The 21,039-nt window shown below is 39.1% G+C and overlaps 1 protein-coding gene across 24 annotated transcripts in view; it reads right to left on the bottom strand.

The window, feature by feature from the left end:
* The window catches only part of ERC2 (ELKS/RAB6-interacting/CAST family member 2), a 904,101-nt gene that overhangs the window by 422,135 nt on the left and 460,927 nt on the right, over positions 1-21,039 (bottom strand). The window lies entirely within an intron of this gene.

Here is a 21,039-nt window from a genome sequence, read left to right as displayed (position 1 = left end):
AAGTAGAATTCCCAAGGTAAAAAATGACCAACTACTTCCAGGAACTGGAAGGCTGCCAAGAGGCTAGCCCAGGGAGAGAGGGAAGAGAACCCCCTCTTCCTGGGAACCTGGGACTGCAAAGGCAGGTGGGACTTAGGGAACACAAGGCCCCTGGTCTGTGACGGGGCATTTATTTTCTTCTAAGTGGTTGCTCTTATAATTATTATTATTCTTTTGGATCATGTTCCTATTCTGAGATCATAATCCATTACTTTGATTTTAAAATAACAATTACAAGGCTCCAATCAAATACATTGTCATCACTTAGCTCAAACAGAATAACACTTTGGCTAATCATCATGTTAAAGCCCTGGTGCTTGCAATAAAAGTTCTTAATGAATCTACAGGATGTCAAAGTGCAAAATCATAAAGTGATCAAGTGAGAAAAAGACTAAGGACAAAGGATGGGTTAAAAGAGTGGGGGGAGGTGTGCTAGGCTTAATGTGGACTATTTCACCAGCAGCGTTTAGCAAAACATTCCACAGATTTAGGCAACCATGTCCCTGGCAGCTGGTATAAATCTAATCTCACACATGAGAAGGCAAAAGGGCAGTACAGAGAGAGGGCTTGAGAGCACTGATTCCAAAAGAGGAAGACCTCAGAGTAGAATCTTTTGGGATCCTTCCTGAATCCTCCCAGCCCCTCCAGGCATTGCTAAGTCAGTCACTATCATGGAGTCCTGACTCCCAAAGCAAGTGAGAATCACTGCTCTCACGGAAACATGTACAAGATAAGAAATAGATGATATGCAGCAAACATGTCGAATTGAAACAATTGCTAATCAAATGGAAGCCACTCTGAAGAAGAAAAAACTTCTATTTCTAATCCTCATAAAATTATATACTCTGCTACTCCCTCTCTTTCCAAGAAAATAAAGTTCAAGAGAACTTATTAAGCTGAATGATCTTCTATCAGAAATCCTGCTGATGAAAATATTCTGAACATGTTGGTCCTTATGAAAACTTACAGTACTGGCTGAAGCAGTGATTTAACAATTCCTGGTGACACTTATTAACAGGAATGTGGTGAGAGAGAACAGCCATCTACTTGGTCAACATTTAGATTGGATAATTTTTGTCTGACATTTCCTTGTTTTTACCCAATACAGTAATACACACATATAAAACTACCAACTCAAGTCTACATGCGAATCTTCTTTTAGAAAATTACCTTTTGGTTACTACAAAGATATTGAGAACAACTTCTCGCTTCCTAATTGAACAAGGATATAGTATTTCCAAAACTCATACTAACCAAAGGCAAGCACACTTTCCAGCTCAGGAAATAAGGTCCATGCCCAAAAATAGCATGTGATGGAGAGGTCAGTGTTATTAGTGATTAAGTAGAGGACATTTTTATAAAGAAATGCTTTTTGTAACTTTGAAGCAGACACTTACACAAAACCAACTACTAAACATTTTTTTTCTCCAAGCACCACTGAAAAAGAAAATAGATTATTATTGCAAATATCATTTGCATAAAGAACTCCCACAAAGTTCTTGGTGCAGTATGAACATACATAGATCTTACTTTCAGGGATACTGCAGTGTTTTTTACAATCCAAAAATTATAAAATAAACCTCCAATTCCATGCATCCTGTAAAGCTTCTCTGAATTAAGAATGAGTGGCTAGGAATAATGAAAAACTGAAGTCCGGACATTGTGACAGAGGCCTATTCTCAGTATTCTCCAACCATTCCTTCAAGTGTTGCCTGACATAGGACGCATGATTGGAAAAGAAAAGCTGGGATTTGAATGGCACTGCTTAGAACTGCCAATTAGGTGGATGCAGAGCAAGGTGATGAAAATGATCATTTTGTCTTTGTACACATGAATATCAATAGATACCTAGAAAGTATACACACTCCCTTACAGGAGTGCTAGGTTTTCAAATATAATTCTAGCAGCAGAAATATATTTCCTTCTTCTAGTAAAAGCTTACTTGAAAGCCAAAAAAAGACAAGGATTGTACTGGCAAAGGTAGGAAAGAGGTAAGGGGTAGGAGAGACAGGTAAAGAAGTCATGAAATTTAAAAATAGGAGATCCCCTGATCAAGAGAAAATACCCCCACAGAAGCTCACTAGACACTTCTTGAAGGAATGGTCACTGTGATTTTTGCTAGTAATAACTTCATCTCCAGGAATAAAATCTCTGGTGATCTATCACTCCCTGCCTCTCCTCCCACCTGCAGAAGTAAACCACATGCATAAATAAATGGGGCTAACTCAGAACAGCTCTCAATGGTACTAAACTCAGGAAAGTAGAACCCCTGGGGGTGCAGAATGCAAAGCCCTCTGGCAACATGGCCTCAAAAGAGAGTATCATTGATAACCATTTCCCAAATTCCCACCCACTAGGCAACTCAGATTCTAAAGCTCTGCCAGAAAAAGACCTGCTCCATGTTCATAAATAAAGTTGACTTGGGGCAAACTTTTTTCTCCAGGAAAACAAAAATTTTAAGAAGGCCATTATGGAGGGAGGCAGATGGAGATTAGCTGGAGAGTAGAGTGGCAAGGTCAGTTTTCATCATTCAATTTAAATTGGCTAGTTGCATAAAGCAAGTCATGTCACTTTTCAAAACTCAGCCATCATTAAGGAACTTCGATTAAATAAAAAAATTCCATTAGATATCAAGATCAACGATGGCATCTATATTAGGAATGAATGTCAGGACAGAATCCTGCTATTCACTAGAACAGTCTATCAAATTAAAATTAAAATTAGAAAATGTTCCCTAATTTGCTGATTGAGAGATTATTAGGCTTTGGGGCCTCTACAATTATATAGCTGGGAGGGAGTGTGGAGCAGGGAGTACATATGTTTCTCTAAGTGCATGTGTATATTGTATATACAGGAGAAAATCAAAACTTCTCTCTTTTTTTTTTAAATCTCAGCAGAAAAAGATGCCACTTTTTACCTATCTGCTCTCAAAAACGTTAAAAGATTCATAATCTCCATTGTGAGAGAAGGCCAGAATCTAAATCTCTTATATGCAGTCAGAAAGAATATAATTGACAAAAATTGGTTGCAAAATTATAAACCGATTTGGCAGTATCCACCAAAGTGTCCATACCTTTTGCCCAAGCAAATACACTTCTAGGAAAGTAGCCTAAAAAAATGCTTGCAGCATATGCATGAATATTTATATACAAAATTTTCACTACAGCACTATCAAAGTGAAAATTTGGTAACTGCCAAATTCTCCATCAGAAGGAGACTGGCTGAAGAAATCAACTGCATGCATACTCTGATACTACAAGCTAGCTAAGAAGATTAAGGCAAAACATGGAAAGCCCTTCAAGACATATCATTAATTGAAAAAGAAAGCAGGTAGCAGAATAATATATATATGTCTGATCTTATTTATGTTAAAATATTAAAGCCTGTCCTTGCATGGAGCCTGCTTCTCTCTCTGCCTGTGTCTCTGCCTCTCTCTCTCTCTCTCTCTCTCTCTATGTCTCTCATGAATAAATAAATAAAATCTTAAAAATATATATTAAAGTCTGTTTGGATACACACACACACACACACACACACACACACACACACACATACATCCTATTGAAATGGAAACTGATGGAAACCTCACACCAGTCTGTAAACAGTGGTTACCACTGAGGAAGGGAATGAATAAGGGAAGAAGGGGGAGTTTTCATGTGATACTGTATGCATTTGTGTGTCTGTGCAAGTGAGGTATAAATATATACAAGAAAATGCACAGATATTAAGTGTAAATATCAATGATTTTGACCAATTAAAATATAGACCATTGCCACCACCCAGGCACATGTCCCTGTCCCCTGACAGGAAGTAATTGTTAACCCAACTTTTTATCTCCATGGATTTGTTTTATCTATTCTTGCATTTCATATACATGGAATCACATAGTACATGCCCTTTTGTGTCTGATTTCTTTGACTCAGTATAAAGTTTTTGAGACTCATTTATATTGTTCTTAAGTTCTATCTTATTGCTGAAGTCAAGTGGTATTCCATTATATGAATATACTACAGCTTGATTAGTCTGTTTTATATTTGGGCCGTTTCCAATTTTTTACTGTTAAGAATAAGGTAATGTAAGACAAAATCAGAGAGGGAGACAAGCCATAATAGGCTCTTAACTATGAGAAACAAACTAAGGGTGGGTGGAAGGGAGGTTAGATGGGGGAACAGAGTAACTGGGTGGTGGGCATTAGGAGGGCACGTGATATAATGAACACTGGGTGTTATATGCAACTGATGAATTACTAAACTCTACCTCTGAAATTAATAATATACTATATGTTAATTAAGTGAATTCAAATAAAATAAAATTAGAAAAAAGAATAAGGTTGCAATGAACATTCTTGTATCAATATTTTAATGGATATCTGTTTTCTTATATCTTGGTTAAATAACCAGATGTAGGTACAACCGGGAGTGTAAATGGTATAACCCCATGGAAAACAATTACAGGTTATAAGAATCTTCCAGGAACCACTGAAGGATAGAAAATAGTGGCATAAACTCCGGAGCCAGGCTCCTTGGGCTCTATCGGAAGTCCACCATTTTCTATCTGTATGATCATGGGCAAGTTTCTTAACATCTCTGTACCTCAGCTTCTTCATATATAAAATGGAAATGATTCTGTCTAATCCATAGGGTTATTGTGAAGAGTTGATATATTAGTACAAGTAAAATGCCTAGAATAGATTCCAGCATGTTCCCTCTCTGTTTCATTCTTAGCTCACAATATAAATGTGATCATGTAGTATATAATGTTATGAATACGTATTTAGTGTCTTGCTTCCCACACCAGCAGCAGGTATTCAAAATGCCTCAAACAATGGACTTTGGAATGCATTATCAAACCCTTTGTGTCGCATATTTAGCTTCCAGTATGCTTTTCTTAATAATAAGATGAGTTGCATTCCATTAGTCCATCCTAATGGAAGTGTTGCAAGAAGGTCACGACAAGCATGGGTAAGTGAGCTGGGATCCTACAGTGACCGCACAAGTAGATGGGTCACACACACAAAATGGAAGCTGACAATGAGTATTGCGTGCAGAATTTCCAATAATAAAGGTTTTTACTTTTAACCACTGGGATGATTTCACTTTTTTAAGGCTTGTAAATACCATTCAGTATTCCAGCATACCTATAAATTGTAGAAAGCTGCATAACTATTCTAAAGATACTTTTATAGCACATACAAGTGTGCTAAGTGTCACAAGCATGGTATTTCTTCCTGCAAGAGAATATATCTGGCCAGCTGTGGTTACTTGAATCCAGCTCTCCTCTCAGCAAAGAGCAATAAGTAGGGCCAAAGTCTCAGGACTTAGCTCCAACACAATTTAGGATTTAATTCTACCCCAAACTCTCTTCTAGAGCCCATATGCACTCTCCTTGCTTTCAACTGTTTATTTTTCCACCCAAGCTGGGAAAACCTAGCAAGCAAGTCACACAGCAGAAACTAGTCACAATCAGCAAGAGAAGGGTTTGTTTTTCTTGTAGATACTTCACTCTGGTGAAGTTCTGAAGGGCTGGCTACCTTTATTCTCCACTATTCTGGCCCTGAAGAACCTCCTCCCCCTATAGAGCATCATACTAAATATAAATGGAACCCAATGGCTGAAAGCCTATGCTGAAGAGTAGATGGGGGCTCCTCCTATGGAATACCTCAGGGAGAAAGCCAGGTGTTCTCTGATGCCCCTTGTCCTCCTCCCAATGCATTTAATAGGACTGGCATGCACCCACAGGAAACTCAAAGGGAAATAGGAAAAGGCTGGCCTGTTCTTCACCCACCTCAGGACTTTATATTCAATAGAGGGGCACCTAATAACAAGACACTCTGCCTGGAGAGCAGACCATACACACAAGGGTCACATAACTAACAAGCCTGGCTCCCATTTACTATTCATCAAATACATTTCTTATTGCTTGGCCTTTCATCTATGTCTGGTGACCCAGAGAGCACAGACTGGTCATGTAGGTCTGAAAATGATCGCCCAGGAATGATTATTTTTCTCATTGTTAAGCAATAAATGTATTGTAATATTGTACATCCCCTCACTGTAGACTGGACTATATGCTCAGGTTTCTCAGCCCATATGGTCAAAGTTGGCAGCAGGAGTTCACCACCAGGAGAACCGAAAACAGGGTCCCTTGTCATCTCGACCTGCCTGGTAAGGGTCCTCTACTGTAGTACACCATGGCTCCACCTATCCTTTGGTGCTTTGATGCCCTGCTAAAAGCTGACAGTACAGAAAGGCAGATAAGGAAACAGAGTGGACAGACCCCTTCTCTCTCTCACTCCTACTACCACAACACCTCAAGTCACCATCAATTTCTGCCTGGTCCATGATACTTTTCTCTCCTCACCAAGCTCCTGCTCCTGCTCTGCTGCCCGTTTTAAGCCACTCTCCACACAGCAGCAAGAATGAGTGTTTCAGAACAAGTGAATTCATGTGCTTGTTGGTGTATAACTCTCCAAGAGTTTTCCATTTCCTAGAGAAGAGAGTTGTACATCTGTGGACCTCAGCAGCTGCCTCCCAAACCATTTTCACCTTTACCCCCAGAATCCAAAATCCAGTCTTCTTTCTTTCCTCTCTGTCTGCCCACCCACCCCTTTCCTCTCACAGACACTGCTCCTTCTACATGACTGACTTTGACCTTTCAGGTCTCAGCTTAAATGTCACCTCTTCAAAGGTAGCTTTTCTGGGCATCAAATCAAACAATACCCCCTCCCTCTCACCAAAACTGCTATGGCCACATCCATGCACTTTCTCCATTGCACACACCACAACTTGTAATGATATCTTTATTTGCATTTTTAATTGATTACAGGCTATTGCACCACCAGATAGGCATTACTGCCAGAACAGGGCCCAATCTTGGAGTATTCACAAGACTGAAGGAAAAACTTCTAACCACATCCTCTCTGGCCCACACTACATCACCTCCGAGTTGTGTGAGGATGCCAGCTCCAACTGGTCCCCCTAATTCAATCTCCGCAGGACAGGGGACAAACTGTCTGGTACACAAACAGCATCATATTTCTCTGCTGCTTAGAACTTCTCACTGGATTTCCACTACCTGAGGAAAAGGCCATGCTTCTTCCCTTTACTCCTACCAGGTCTACCTCTTGCCTCTCAAAGTCTTATCTCAACCTACTCCCCACAGTCACACTGGCCTTCCATTTGCACCCTCAATACACCAAATCCTGCCACCCTGAGGGCCCTTGCACAGTGCTTTCCTCTTCTAGAAAGCTCTTCACCACACTCCCATCTCAGCCCTTTCATCACAGACAATTCACATGCATCCCTCTTAGGACATTGTCCTAGAAGTCTTGGTTAATCTAGAAAGTTGGATCCCCATGTTATAAAAACCCAAATTATGCTGTGCTTGAAACACATTTCTGATCCTTTAATTTCCTCCTTGTTCTGCTATAAGCACCCCCTGTACAGTGATCACAACTATCTGTTCTCTAAGAATTAAGCACAATGCCTACTCCCACTATTACCAATAGATTTCTGCTGAATTGAATTTAATTCTAAAACCTGCTGCTGTTTAGTCAAAAGATGAAACAGTCCCCTTTGTGTTGACTAGGTGTTTTGTGTGAACCCATAAATCTATTTAGGAATATGTATTTAGGGATTTACAGGAGTTAAGATTGCCCTCTTATATTTGTTTTAAGAAAGGCACTTTCTATTAAAGAAGAATTCAATCTTATATAAAGAATATGGCTTATTGTCAATGAAATGGTACCAGTCAAAGTAAAAAGGAGTAAGACTGGATTGCTGATGAATACAACTGGGTATTACTAGCTGGTGCCAGCACAATAACAACTCAGAGTTCTCATTCCTATAAAAGTCTTTTTTTTTTTTTTTTTTAATTCAGACAGAGAGAGAGAGAGAGGCAGAGACAAAGGCAGAGGGAGAAGCAGGCTCCATGCAGGAAGCCTGACGTGGGACTCGATCCTGGGTCTTCAGGATCACACCCTGGGCTGCAGGCGGCGATAAACCGCTGCACCACTGGGGCTGCCCTATAAAGGTCATTTTTAATATTACACTGAATATCTATAAGATGGCACCTAAAAGAAACCCAGGATCACTTTCCTAATTTAACTCATATTCAATAGATGGTTTTTAAAGTCTACATGGTTCACAGTAGACTGATATTTTCTCATCTATGCTGCTGAGAAAGCTTTCTGACATCTAAAAACAAGGATCAGCAAACTTCTTCTATAAAGGTATAGCTAGTAAATATCTTAGGCTTTGGGAATTATATGGTCTCTGCAGAAATTATTCAACTTTGCCTCAACTTTGTCATTGCACCATGAAAGCCTAAGCATGCTACAAAAATGTGCATGGCTGTGTTCCAATAAAACCTTATTTACATGAACAGGTGGGCAGGCTGGATTTGGCCCATAGGCCAGAGTTTCCTGAATGCTGGTCTAGACACATTCTAATACTGCTATGTAGCAATGATAACTACAGACAGCAAATGTTCACATCACATGATGTGCTCTAAGCATCTTACGTTTATTAGCTCACTTAATTCTCACAACAACCCTATAAGGAAGGTCCTTTGATTATTTTGCCTACCAATGAGGAAACTGCCAAAAGTTACAGCACAAGTGAGTGCAGAGGCAGGATTCTCAGTCTGGCTCCAGCGGCCACACCCAAGCCATTAACCTCTGTCCTGTGCCACCTAACTGTGGAGAATATTGCATAGCTCCTTCATACCACTCTCACTTTCTCTTCTCCCATGCTTACCTAGAAAGGTCTAGGGAACAGCAATGAAAATTCTCAGGATATAATCTCTGTAGCCCAGTCCTTTAAGGCACACCACTCCAAACTTTATAGGATGCCCTGAGCAGCAACTCAGTTGGCTATTAGAGAACTAGATACACATGAGGTAATTACCCAAGAATATTGGCTGTCCACCAGGGGAGCCTTGGAATGGAAGGTGGGAGCTTAACAGCTTCAAACTTCATGGTGGCAGCCACAGTTACTGAAATGAAGATCCAGCTATGAAGCAGAACACAAAACCAACAAGGACGCCATGCAATTTCCCTATTAATTTCCGTTCTCTGAACCCGTTAACCTCAATGTGACCACTTTTTGAACAAATTATGTGGTTTTATGGGTGAATCTACACGGAGAAATATTTAACGTATTTCATATCCTGGAACTTCACTGCATCATAATGAGTTTGGCTCTTCTTCCTGTACAGACAGATTTAATCACAGACAAAGGACTTGGAGATGATAAAATAAGTGAAGATAAAAATAAGTAGACACTCAACAAAAAGGGAAAGTAAGAGAAAAACAAAAGGGCAAGAGCAGGTAACAGATCTTAGGACAGAACTTCTAAAAATGTGGGGGCAAACCCAAGGCAGGGCTAAGACATAAGATTAAAACTGCTGCCCTGTTTCCACCTCGTATCTTCTCCTTGCACATCATTTACTTCTTCCCAAATAAAAAAAAAAAAATAGAATCTAAACACTTTAAAAACAAAACATTCTTATAATTGCCACAATTCCAGGGAGTATTATATTCTTCTAAAAGCCTACGACTCCACTGTTAGACATAGGCACATTAGGGCCAATTTGGTAGGGTGTCAGTTGTATTTACAGTTTGGGGTAATATAAAAACATATGGAAACTGTGAAAATTGACCCCTGGGGGGCTAATGTTGGAGGAAACCAACATTCCACAGTCTGGCCAGAGGTTGGGGGCGATTTGCCCAGACAATATACAGCCAAAGCAACCTATGAGCACAGGGGCACTTGGTGTATGCAAGACCTATTTTTATTGCATCCAATCTGGAATTGGTCTGCTGCAGTCCAGACATAAAACAAAGCAGAGGTCTAAGAAGATAAAAATCTTATATGCTGATTTTCCAAATTAAAGTACAGAAATAGTGTGTCAGAGTCTATATGATTTCTTATCAAAAATCAATGTTAAAATATTGCTAAATAATAAAACATCTTCTACCTTTCAATATTATATTAAGTGTCAGGCACTATGCTAAAGCACTGTAAATATATAGCCTCAGTTAAACAAAACAACATCCTTACATGGAGAGTAATTTTATCCCCATTCCACAGATGAAGAAACTGAGGCTTAGAGAGGTTAACATCATACATCATACAGTTAATAAGCAGAAGACCCAGAATTTGGCGTCATTTCTATGACGCCAAAGCTCATTGGCTTATCTATTATGTCATATGGAGACAATATAATATTGTACATTATTATAAGATCTTTGCCACAAAAGTAAATGGAGCATTCTAGCCAGACATTGGCATTCTTTTTTGAGAGTTAACAATCTTTTTTCTCTTAGAGGGAAGCAAAGCACTATACACATCAATAAGAAAGTTATATTCTCTTTAGAATGCGGTCCAAGGTGTGGCTTATCAGACCATCCCCAAAATAATTCAGACTAATACTGAACAGTTTTGCATTGCTGCACAGCAACATAACACAAACTTAGTAGCCTAGAACAATGCTCATTTATTATCTTACAGCTTCTTTGAGTCAAAAACCCAGGCACAGCTTGGTCGGTCCCTGTGATCCCAGCTTTGCCAGGCTGAAATCAAGATGTTAGCCAGACTGCATTTCTTATCCATTGGCCTAACCGGGGAAGAATGTGCTTCCAGGCTCATTTAGGTTGTTGGAAGAATTCCTTGTCTTGCAGCTGAATGAATGAGGTTCCTAGGTTTTTACCAGCTATTGGCTGGAGCTGGAGACTGCTTTCAGGTTCTGGAGGCTGCTCATAGTTCCTTGCCATGTGGCCCTCTCCATTGGCAGCTCACTATATGGCTATTTGATTCCTCAAGGCCAGCAGGAAAAATCTCTCCCCAGTCTCCTAAGATTGAGTCTTATAGAATGTAATCATGGGTGTGCCACAACTACCTTTGCCCTGTGACACACTCTGTTTGAGGGAGTGGCACCTATCACCTTAGCCACATTCTATTGGCCAGATTCAAGTCATGCCCACATTCAAGTGGAGGGAACTATACAATGGAGTGAAAACCAGGGAGCAGAACAAAGACAGAATTAATTTTTATTATTTAAAATTTTTAAACCTTTATTTTATTTTGTTTGTCTTTATCTTTCAAAAATACTTCACAATACTGTCCATTTCAAACTGTTTATCTTGGTATCTACCTAACAGACCTCATTTTTCCATTTCTCAAACTTCTTCCAAACCATTTTCACCAGTGCAAACTAAGGCATTTGGAAGGCATAACTTATGGCCAATGAGGGGTTATGGAAATTTATGCATCCTTACACATTCCCAAGTATTTATCCCCATGACAACACACTGCAAAAATAAATGCCTGTTCTTTCCACTCTTCTTCTCATAACTCAAATCTCTTCTAACTCTTAGTTAAATGACAATGAATAAAACAGAATCAGTAGTGGGAGGTGGATAAAATGAAAATCAGTGAAGGATAACAAAGTGGCAGAATTATTGGCAAAGAGGATGTAAGCCACTTCCCCCCAATTATATGAGAAGACAGAACAAACCACTTCCCCCACACAACTGCCTCGAAACAATTAACCACTTTCAAAGTCTATTACTGTGATGCCACCTGTTTCAGTCCCACTTGGTGATATTTGCCTGACTCACTGGTTTACACTACTATTCTGGCAGCACTAGCTCTGGGAGATGCAGTTAATTGTTGCAAAAACAAAAACAAACAAGAAAGGGTTAGGATCAAATAAGCCTTGTGGACATAGAAAAAAAATGTGAACATGTTTCTTATACTGCAGAACTTTCCAGGGCCTTTACTATTGTGAAGTTCACTGTGAATCTCTAAAAATGGACATGATAGGATGTGTTCATTAAATTTATTTGACCCAAACCCTTCCCCCGCCCAAGAATCATCCCACTGAATTGTTGTTCTGAGATATAAAGTCCAAGGAATAATAGTATTAATCAGAGTTACTCAAATTTCAGTTGTTAGTATATCATCTCAATGATTTTTGCTATACCATGCACTACCTGTGCTACTGAATATTTTTCTTTAAATATTTTTACTATACATATCTTTTAGCCTTAGATTCTTTCTAAGCAAGAATTAATGAAATCATGTTTATATTTGATCTTCAGGTATGGATGTTCTAATACAAAAAAGCATCATTAATAAAATACATAAGTGTTCATCTATACCACCCAAAAGCATCCTAATTTTTAAACACATAACTAACAAAAACAAAGATTCCTGGATACCACCAAAGCCTTGAGTAGAAATAACAGAGACAGCATTTAAGAACAAGAAGGAACAAGAGCTGAGTCCCCATCTTCCATGCATGCCTGATGAGATAATTGCTCAGAGCAGTTCAGTGACTTGCACACAAAAACTCAGCTGGTGTGTCTAAAACTCCGGGCATCAAGGGGAAGTGCCAGGCAAGCTATGAGGTACAAGCAGTTATCTCTGAATGCCACTGAGTCCCCAAATTTCATCAATTAGAGCTGCTTAAAATGTCTCCTTTTGTTCAGTACTAAATAAAGTCACCTGGGGCACCTGCGTGGCTCAGTGGTTTGAGTGTCTGCCTTTGGCTCAGGTCGTGATCCCAGGGTCCTGGGATTGAGTCCAGCATCAGGCTCCTTACAGGGAGCCTGCTTCTCCCTCTGTCTATACCTCTGCCTCTCTCTGTGTGTCTCTCATGAATGAATAAATAAAATCTTAAAAAAAAAAAAGTCACCCTTTCTGCCATAGATCAGTGACTTCATTATTCCCAGGGAGGTAAAGACCACTGACCTTCACTCTCTCCTTGAGAAATTTCAGCCCTGACCAACCTGAGGATTCTGCTTATAAACAAAACAACATCCTTCCTTTGCTTTTCGCCAATGGGCCATCCAAGCCAAATCAGGACAGCCCTGAATCAGCTCTTGGTTTCAGGCTAGAAACAAAAGTAACAGTGGGACAAAATGAGCTTAAGAGTCATGACTTGGAGCCTGTTTGCATGGGTTCAAACCTCAGATCAACCATTTTTCCCTGAAGGATGTGAGAAGGGTGAATTAATTTTTTTATATCAGTTTCCTTATCTGTACAATAGGATATAAATAATAAAACAATGCTTATTAAAAGAAGAAATAAACGAGATAATACAAGAAAATTTTAATGATAAGGAAAAAAATAATAAGGGTAGTGGCTTCTGCCCTCCATGAATCCAGGCTGGATCACCGTGGGGACAAAAATCCTTTACTCAATGACAAATGGGGAAAGCTAATGGAAAGAAGACTTTTATCCCCTCAACCTCACATTCCAGGACTCCCAAAATGTCATGAAGATGGCACCTATGTGAGGTCCTGGGTTATCTAAGCTCCACAGTTAAAAGCTCAAACCTTAGGAGGCAGTGTGATAGGCTGATTGAGGTTTCTGAAGGTGATATCTGGATCACATGTCTGCCTCTGTCTCTGCCTCCACTGGTTGTGTAGCCTCCAATCTGAGGTCTGATCTAAATGGCTTTGAAAGCAATAAAGACATAAAGATGCGGCATCTCTTATTCTCCTGGGTTTGTGGAGCAAGACTTAGATCTGCTATGTAAGTTATGAAAACTTGCAGCCACCTCCCAATCATAAGATATATTTGGGCAGCTCTTATCCTTCTTGTGAATCAATGCATTCCTGTTCTCTTGATCAAGAAGATCAAGACCTTTTCTTGATCTTCTACTTCATGACAGTTACTCAAAGCAAAACAGAGAATACCAAGAGCCAGCTTAGACCTCTGTCCATTTCAAGAAGATTCAGAAAAATACAGTGAGCTCTCAGGCCTCCTCCAAAGCCTATCTGTAGACTCCTGACACCTCTCATGTTTCCCTCTTCCTGACCCAGCCTATTTCCTCAAAGGACCCAGGCTTCTACACTGGAGTCATGATAGGTTCTTTACCTGAAGGGATGCAGCAAAATCCTAAGCATCCACCAGAGTTTTTTCATGCCCTTTCTACTTTTCACCTGGATGGCCATGCTTCTGGAGCTCCCAAGGGCAGGGTGGCCCAACTTTGAGGAATTATTCCACCCAAAATCCACAGAACAGCCACCAGGACTGAGGTTCATAAGCAGGAATGCTATAGAAGGTAGAATTTTTATCCGCATCTCTCTGGACTAGACAATGTACATGTTTATTCCTCAGGACCACTGTATGGTGTAGGTGTTGTTATCCCCATTATAGACTCGAAAGATGAGGATGAGCAAGCAAGCGACTTGCTTAGAGGTACCTCCTGCACTTAGGAGGAAGCAGAGCTGGGTTCTATCCGAACCTGTTAGACTCCACAACTCAGGCCATTTTCCTAACCTATCATTGCTATTCTTGGATTTACCGCACTTGCTAATTTCTTATCGGAGCTAACCAGGATAATCCTCCCACCAAGACAAGAACGAAAACAAAAACAAAAACAACTCTACTATTATTTGGCTCTAAGGTTGTTTTCCCAAAGCTATGTTACCACAACTCCTGATCAGTGGCCCCAAGCAACTTCTCTTCTCACCAGAGAAAACTCAGCAAATATTCTGTTTCTTACATAAGAAGATACACACACAGACATACAAATATACATACACACGCATACATACATATATACACATACATATATTTAGTTCACACACATATACTACTCATCTTTATTACACACAAAACATAAATATACACATAAATATTTATATTTCTTTCACACACACACACACACACACACACACACACACACACACCTAAGCAGTGCCTGTGAGGTCATCTCTCCTTTAGGCAAAGGCTCTATCCATTGTATAAAATAGACACCACAGGAGACCAAAAATCATCTGAGACTCTGTAAAGACAGACAGACAGACAGACAAGAGGAAGCCTGCTCTCACATTCCTCACATAGAATTCAAGGAAACCATTTACCCAGTGAATAGCTGAGGTTTGGGGAATAGTGGAAGTTGTATAAAGTTCCTACAGGATGATGATGAATGACTCTATTAAATGTAGCCGTCATGTAATTTAGAAATGAGAAACAATTTAAACTTACATCGTATAGACTAATTCTCCTACACTACTAGGTGATAACTCATATTAAATTTTTTTTCATTTTTATGAGAAAAATATCAATATTAATTAGATGAATATGATAAATATTTGAGATTCAAGAGAAAACAGAAGAAAAGAAATTCATGTGCAAAAACTGAATGCTTGCTCTATTAGTGTCTCAAACTCATTTTTCACTTTAGGCAATGCTTCCTATTACTAGCATGCTCATTTGCTAGTATAAATACTAAATTCCTTCTGGTTGCATCTGATAAAATGAGAATTCTTCATCATCCAAAGAAGAAATAGGAAGCAAGAAAGATTTTCCCCTTTCCCAACTGAAGAAACTGAAAGCGACTATAAATTTAATATATCCAAGTCCAGCCCATGAGAAAAGCAACATCCTATTAAAAAATAATGTGTCAAATTCTTACTAAATTTTGGTACCATTGAAGCCAAGTCCTATGTTACTTGCATTTTTAATTAAATGATTTTCTTTCCATTTGATCTTTTTTTGTAAATTACATTTTAATTTGGATCTTCTAGAAAACCAGACTATTTGACTATTTGCTTATGTCTTGAATGTAGAAAGGAAATAAAGAACTCTAGTTTTCCTGGCTGTTGGAATTTAATTTCTATATTGTTGTTTGGTAGAAACTGATTAAAAGAAAAGTGCTGGCAACACCTGGACACATGATGGTTTAAAAAAAAAAAATCACAAGTTTCTCACTGGCTGAACTGTTGGGAATGGAATATTTTATGATACAGATTTACAAAACTCTATGAACTAGAAGCATTTCCTGAGCAATTAATCAAGGGGAACTTTTATGTAAAAACACATCTCGATTGAGCTATTCACAAACGATCCCACAAGCTGCAATGACTAATTGTTAAGTCTCAGACCTGGGCAGTTTGCTGAAATGCTTTTCTTCAGGCCATTAAAAATACCATGACAACATACAAATTCAACAAGAAGAATAAACTAACTACGGAAAGTTACAATTACAGAAAGGAATTATTCCAAGTATGTGACCCTTGCACAAAAAAATGATGCACGTTTATTTGATACCACAGACTCTCCTCTATTTTTTCCCTTTGATAGGTCTGTTGTAATTCCCCCTAACATTAATGAGAGATATGTGCTAAAAATGAATAGCTGCTAACTCTAGCCATCTGTGCATTCCTGGTACAAATAAAATTCAATGTCATCACTACCCTATTGGATTTCTTGGTAATGCTCTTTGCTGATAAGAACTCTGAAAAAATACCAGTGGCTTTTTTTCTTTTTCTTACTCATACAAAGCATGCCCATTCCCCTTGCTACATAAAGGAATCTATTCTACTCTGAATCCAGGCAGCCACTGAGAGGTGGGGTGAGATAAATCCCTGCTTATCAAGATAACTGTTTCCCCACTCGGTATAAATGGAGACAAAGTATAGCCAGACTCAAATGATTAAAATGGCCAAATTCTTAGCAGGTTAACTCATTACTTTTCATCCTTCTCTTGCCAGCCCTGAAAGCTAAGTAGCTGTCTTAACAGCCTGCAGCAATCACTTCCAAACAACTCTCTTGCCCTACAGCTATGCTAAAACGGAGTTAATTCATTTTCCCTTTATGAATTACTGGCTGTCAAGAATTTGAGAAAGGTCCCAGGCTTTAATGGAGACCTCTGAAAAGAGAGACCGTGTGCTGGAGAACCCAAGAAGGTACGCGAGGGAGCCAGAAAAGCAGGAAGATTGCAGAGGCCCTGGTCAGGAAGTGGAATACACACACATATATGTATGTATCAGAAGAGGGGCTCAAGGGACCATCTCCGAACACAGCCAAGTTATCCTCCGTGAGAACCAGAAGCATATAGTACTATAGGCCAGGCAGCTACAGCGTCACTTCCCAGAGCAGCCAGCCAGTTGATCCTCAACAAGCCAAACCTTGTTAAGGGCCCCTTCATCCACCCTTCTGAGAGGTGTGTGTTAAATCTTGCTCCAGAAGACCCAAGGGTCTAATGATCAGGTGGGTCACTTCTTCCTCTCAAGCTGTACAGAAGGTACTTGGGATCCTTTCATGGATTTGATCATTAGATCTAGTTTTATATGACATATGATGACAGAACTGCTAAGAATATTTATTAGCTTGGCTAACAACTAAAGAAAAAAATGGTAATCACAGCTCTCTGGAGAGGCTTTTTAAATTTCATTTTATGGCACTATAAAATGAGGCCATACCCTAAGCATTTAAATGGGCAAATTATTTGGTTGGAAGTGGCTCAAATTTTGAAGTTCAGTCATATCAAAAGACAAAAGGTAAGAGAACATTCAAGGTAAAGTCCATTTCTAAGGTAGCTAAGATATCACCAAAAGAGAATAAGCATCAATTTGATATAAGTGACCATGTCTGTGTTCAAAGAATACAGTGTATATGTTTAATGTCAAGATTGTACACTTTGAAAATAGTACAAATCCATGTACTTTTCCTAAAGGCATAATTTTGTTAAATCTATCACCCTTCCAACTTACTAAAAAATATTGACTGTTGTGTTTTTAATGGAACACAGCAAATGCAAGTATAAAATTACTTGTACACAAGAGAATATAAGAAATCATATATCTAATAAAGGCCTAGTATCCATAATATATAATAACTCTTACAACTCGGGCAGCCCGGGTGGCTCAGCGGTTTAGCGCCGCCTTCAGCCCAGGGTGTGATCCTGGAGACCCGGGATCGAGTCCCACGTCAGGCTTGCTGCATGGAGCCTGCTTCTCCCTCTGCCTGTGTCTCTGTGTCTCTGCCTCTCTCTCTGCCTCTCATGAATAAATAAATAAAATCTTTAAAAAAAAAAAAAAAAAAAAAAAAAAAAAAAAAAAAAAAATAACTCTTACAACTCAACAATATAAAAACTAATAACACAATTAAAAATGGGCGAAGATTCTGAATAGACATTTCTCCAAGGAGGATACGCAAATGGCCAATCAGCACATGAAAAGATGTTTATCATCACTTAGTCACTAGGGAAATGCAAATCAAAACCACACTGAGATACCACTTCATATTCCTAGGATGGCTATGATCAAAATGACAGGCAACAACAAACGTTAGTGAGAATGTAGAGAAACTGGAACTATTACCTGGTACTGGTGGAGTATAAAATAGCACACCACTATGAAAAACAATTGGGTAGTTCCTCCAGAATTTAAACAGAATTACCATATGATATGGCAATTTCACTCCTAGGCATATACCCAAGAGAATAAAAATAAATATTCAAACACCAATTTGCACATGAATGTTCACATCAGCATTGTTGAAAATAGCTAAAAAGCACAAATAGCCTAAAAGTTGATCAACTAATAAATGTATAAACAAAATATGGTATACTCACAAAATGGAATATTATTCAGCAATAAAAGGAATGAAATACTGACACATGCTACAACATGAATGAACCCAAATACATCATGCTAAGTGAAAGAATCCAATCACAAAAGACCACATATTATACAATCCCATTTATATGAAATGTCCCAAATATCCAAATCCATAGAGAAAGTAGACTGGGGGGCTGGAATAAGGGGAATGATTGGAGAAATGAGTGTGAGTGCTAATAGGCATGGTGTTTCTTTCTGGGGTGATTAAAATTTAATTCTGGAATTAGTAGTGATGGTTACACAACCTTATAAAAACACCAACAACAATTAAATTATACACTATAAAAAGTATGTTATTATATATGAATATCTTAATTTTAAAAATTATACATGCTAGTAATAAAAAAAATCAAACAACACAAAAGAGTTTATAATAAGAAAGGCTATAATTCCCCCTCCACCTCTGCAATAACCACTCCCACAGTTCAGTGTTTTTTGTCAATCTTTCCAGAGATTTTTTTTTTTTGCCCTTATTACAAGGTTGTTGTGGGGATTAGAAAAAATATTTCACACCAGTGTTTTCTGCACAGAGCTTGTCTCGTGGAAAGTGCTTAATGAATGGTAGCAAAGTTTTCTAATTCCTTAGAAATTTAGAACCACCTAAATTAAAAGCATAAAGGGTCTTTAGAAAGGCCTTGTGTGCTTCTACACTTTACAAAACTTTGTTGATTGATAAAAATAATCTACAAATAACACAATGTAGAGAAGTTGAGGAAAGCTATGTTAATCATTCTACCCAAAATATCTTCATTTGAGAGGACTGAACAAAAGTAAAATGTCTATGAGATGAGATGGTAAACCAAACAAAGTGGCAAGCAACAAACAGAAAAGAAATCCCACTCTCCCTAGAGCTCTAAGAACTGAGAAGCTAACACAGATCCTTTCTATCAGGCATACAAAGTTGTTGAAGCCTAAAAGTCTAAAGTTTAAAAGTTTAAAAACAAAACAAAAAACCCACTCAAGTTCTGTAGGAGGAAGACACTACATTTTGATGGCATGATACCTACCCTTTGACCTAACTATAATGATGAGGAAGAAATGATTCCACAGTATGATGACTGCCTGGACAAGTGCACTAGTACATGGGTTTGAATTCTCAGTCTCTATTAGGTGCTGCCAACCCTCCCACAAGCCTCAGACAAGATCAAGGGAGATACAGATACTGTGCTACAGTGAAGACCATCTCTCTATCAGAGAGTTGTTTTGTTTGTGCTGGGTTTTTTTTAATTTATTCCAAAAGGAAAGTTCTCATTTATCACAAAAAAAGGCCTTCATTTCTTCTCAGCTTTTATGCTGCTGGGATTCTCCGATCACACTGTGTGGGGCCATGAAGAACTGTCCCAAGAATGATTCCTGGAAGAAGCAGAAAACCCCTCCTGGAAATATATCTTTTCTCTTGGCTGTTTCCCCAGAATTCCCCACTGGGAACTGTCTTCAGCAGGCAAGAGGATGTATGGCCTGAGGTCTTCCCCCACCTCTTCCCCATCCATGTTTCTTGAAGCCCATCCAGAGCTGATGACTGTCTCTGGCCTACAAAGGCGCTGCTGCCTCCATGGAGGCCCACTCACCAAACCCACTCAAACTCACTTCAAAAAGAGGAATTCCACATTCCTGCTCAAGAGAGGGTGAAGACTCAGGCCGGCAGCACAAAAAAAGGCTGCTGAAACTGCCAACACAAACAGCTTCTCAGCTTCTATTATAAGAGGTTTTCATCAATGCTTGGAATCCTTTGTGTTATAGAAATAGTTTTCCACCCCAAAAGAAGCACATTAAAGAGTGGTCCCTATGGTATCAGGAGTTCTTGAGCCAAACCAATTTATCCTAGCACAAAACTTCTCACTGTGGAATAGGATGCAGTATTCTGGAGTCAGAACAGCTGAGTTTGAATACTGGTTCTACTCATTAACAGCTGTGTGACAGTGGGCAACTTACTTCTCTGAGTCTGGCTGTCCTCATCTCACAGATGGGACCAATAATAGCATCTACTGTCTTGGAGTTACCATAAAGAAAATGTGTGAGCAAGTCTAAAGAATATAGCATCATGCATAGCACCAAACACACACTCAACTAAGTCTTCTGTCTTGTCTGCTACTATAACAGCAACAGCAACAGACTGCTTGAGCAAAAAATCCCTGCCACCACACCTTTATTCTCTTCCTGCTATTAGAGTAGGTTTTGTTTGCTTTTCCAGTTCTGCTGACTCCTATTTTCTTGTTAACTTCTTTTAGAAACTAAGGGATGGATAATACAGGCTGCTGATTTTTGTGTTTTGTCTGTTTGCTTGTTTTATTAATTATCCTTGCATCCTTAAGCCTGTTCCTCCCTCTTCACCTCTAATGCTACCACCTTCTTTTGGCACCAGTGTTTCTTCTAGCATAGGCTACTGCCTACCTCTCTGGCACTGAAATGCTATAGAGTTAATCCTCTAGAAGATACTTTTGCCTGCTATTCCCAGACTCAAAAAATTCAAAATCTTGAGCTAAGCACTCAAGGCTTTCCTTGTCCTGGCAAACCCTTACTTCTCCCTATTCCAGAGCTTAAGCTACAGAATCCCCTACCCTCTCTTCCAAGCATTGTCC

Source organism: Canis aureus, chromosome 19 (assembly GCF_053574225.1).
Source record: "Canis aureus isolate CA01 chromosome 19, VMU_Caureus_v.1.0, whole genome shotgun sequence".
NCBI classification, from domain to species: domain Eukaryota; kingdom Metazoa; phylum Chordata; class Mammalia; order Carnivora; family Canidae; genus Canis; species Canis aureus.
Note: the sequence above shows the minus strand (reverse complement) of the source record. Positions and strands in the feature narration are given on the sequence as shown.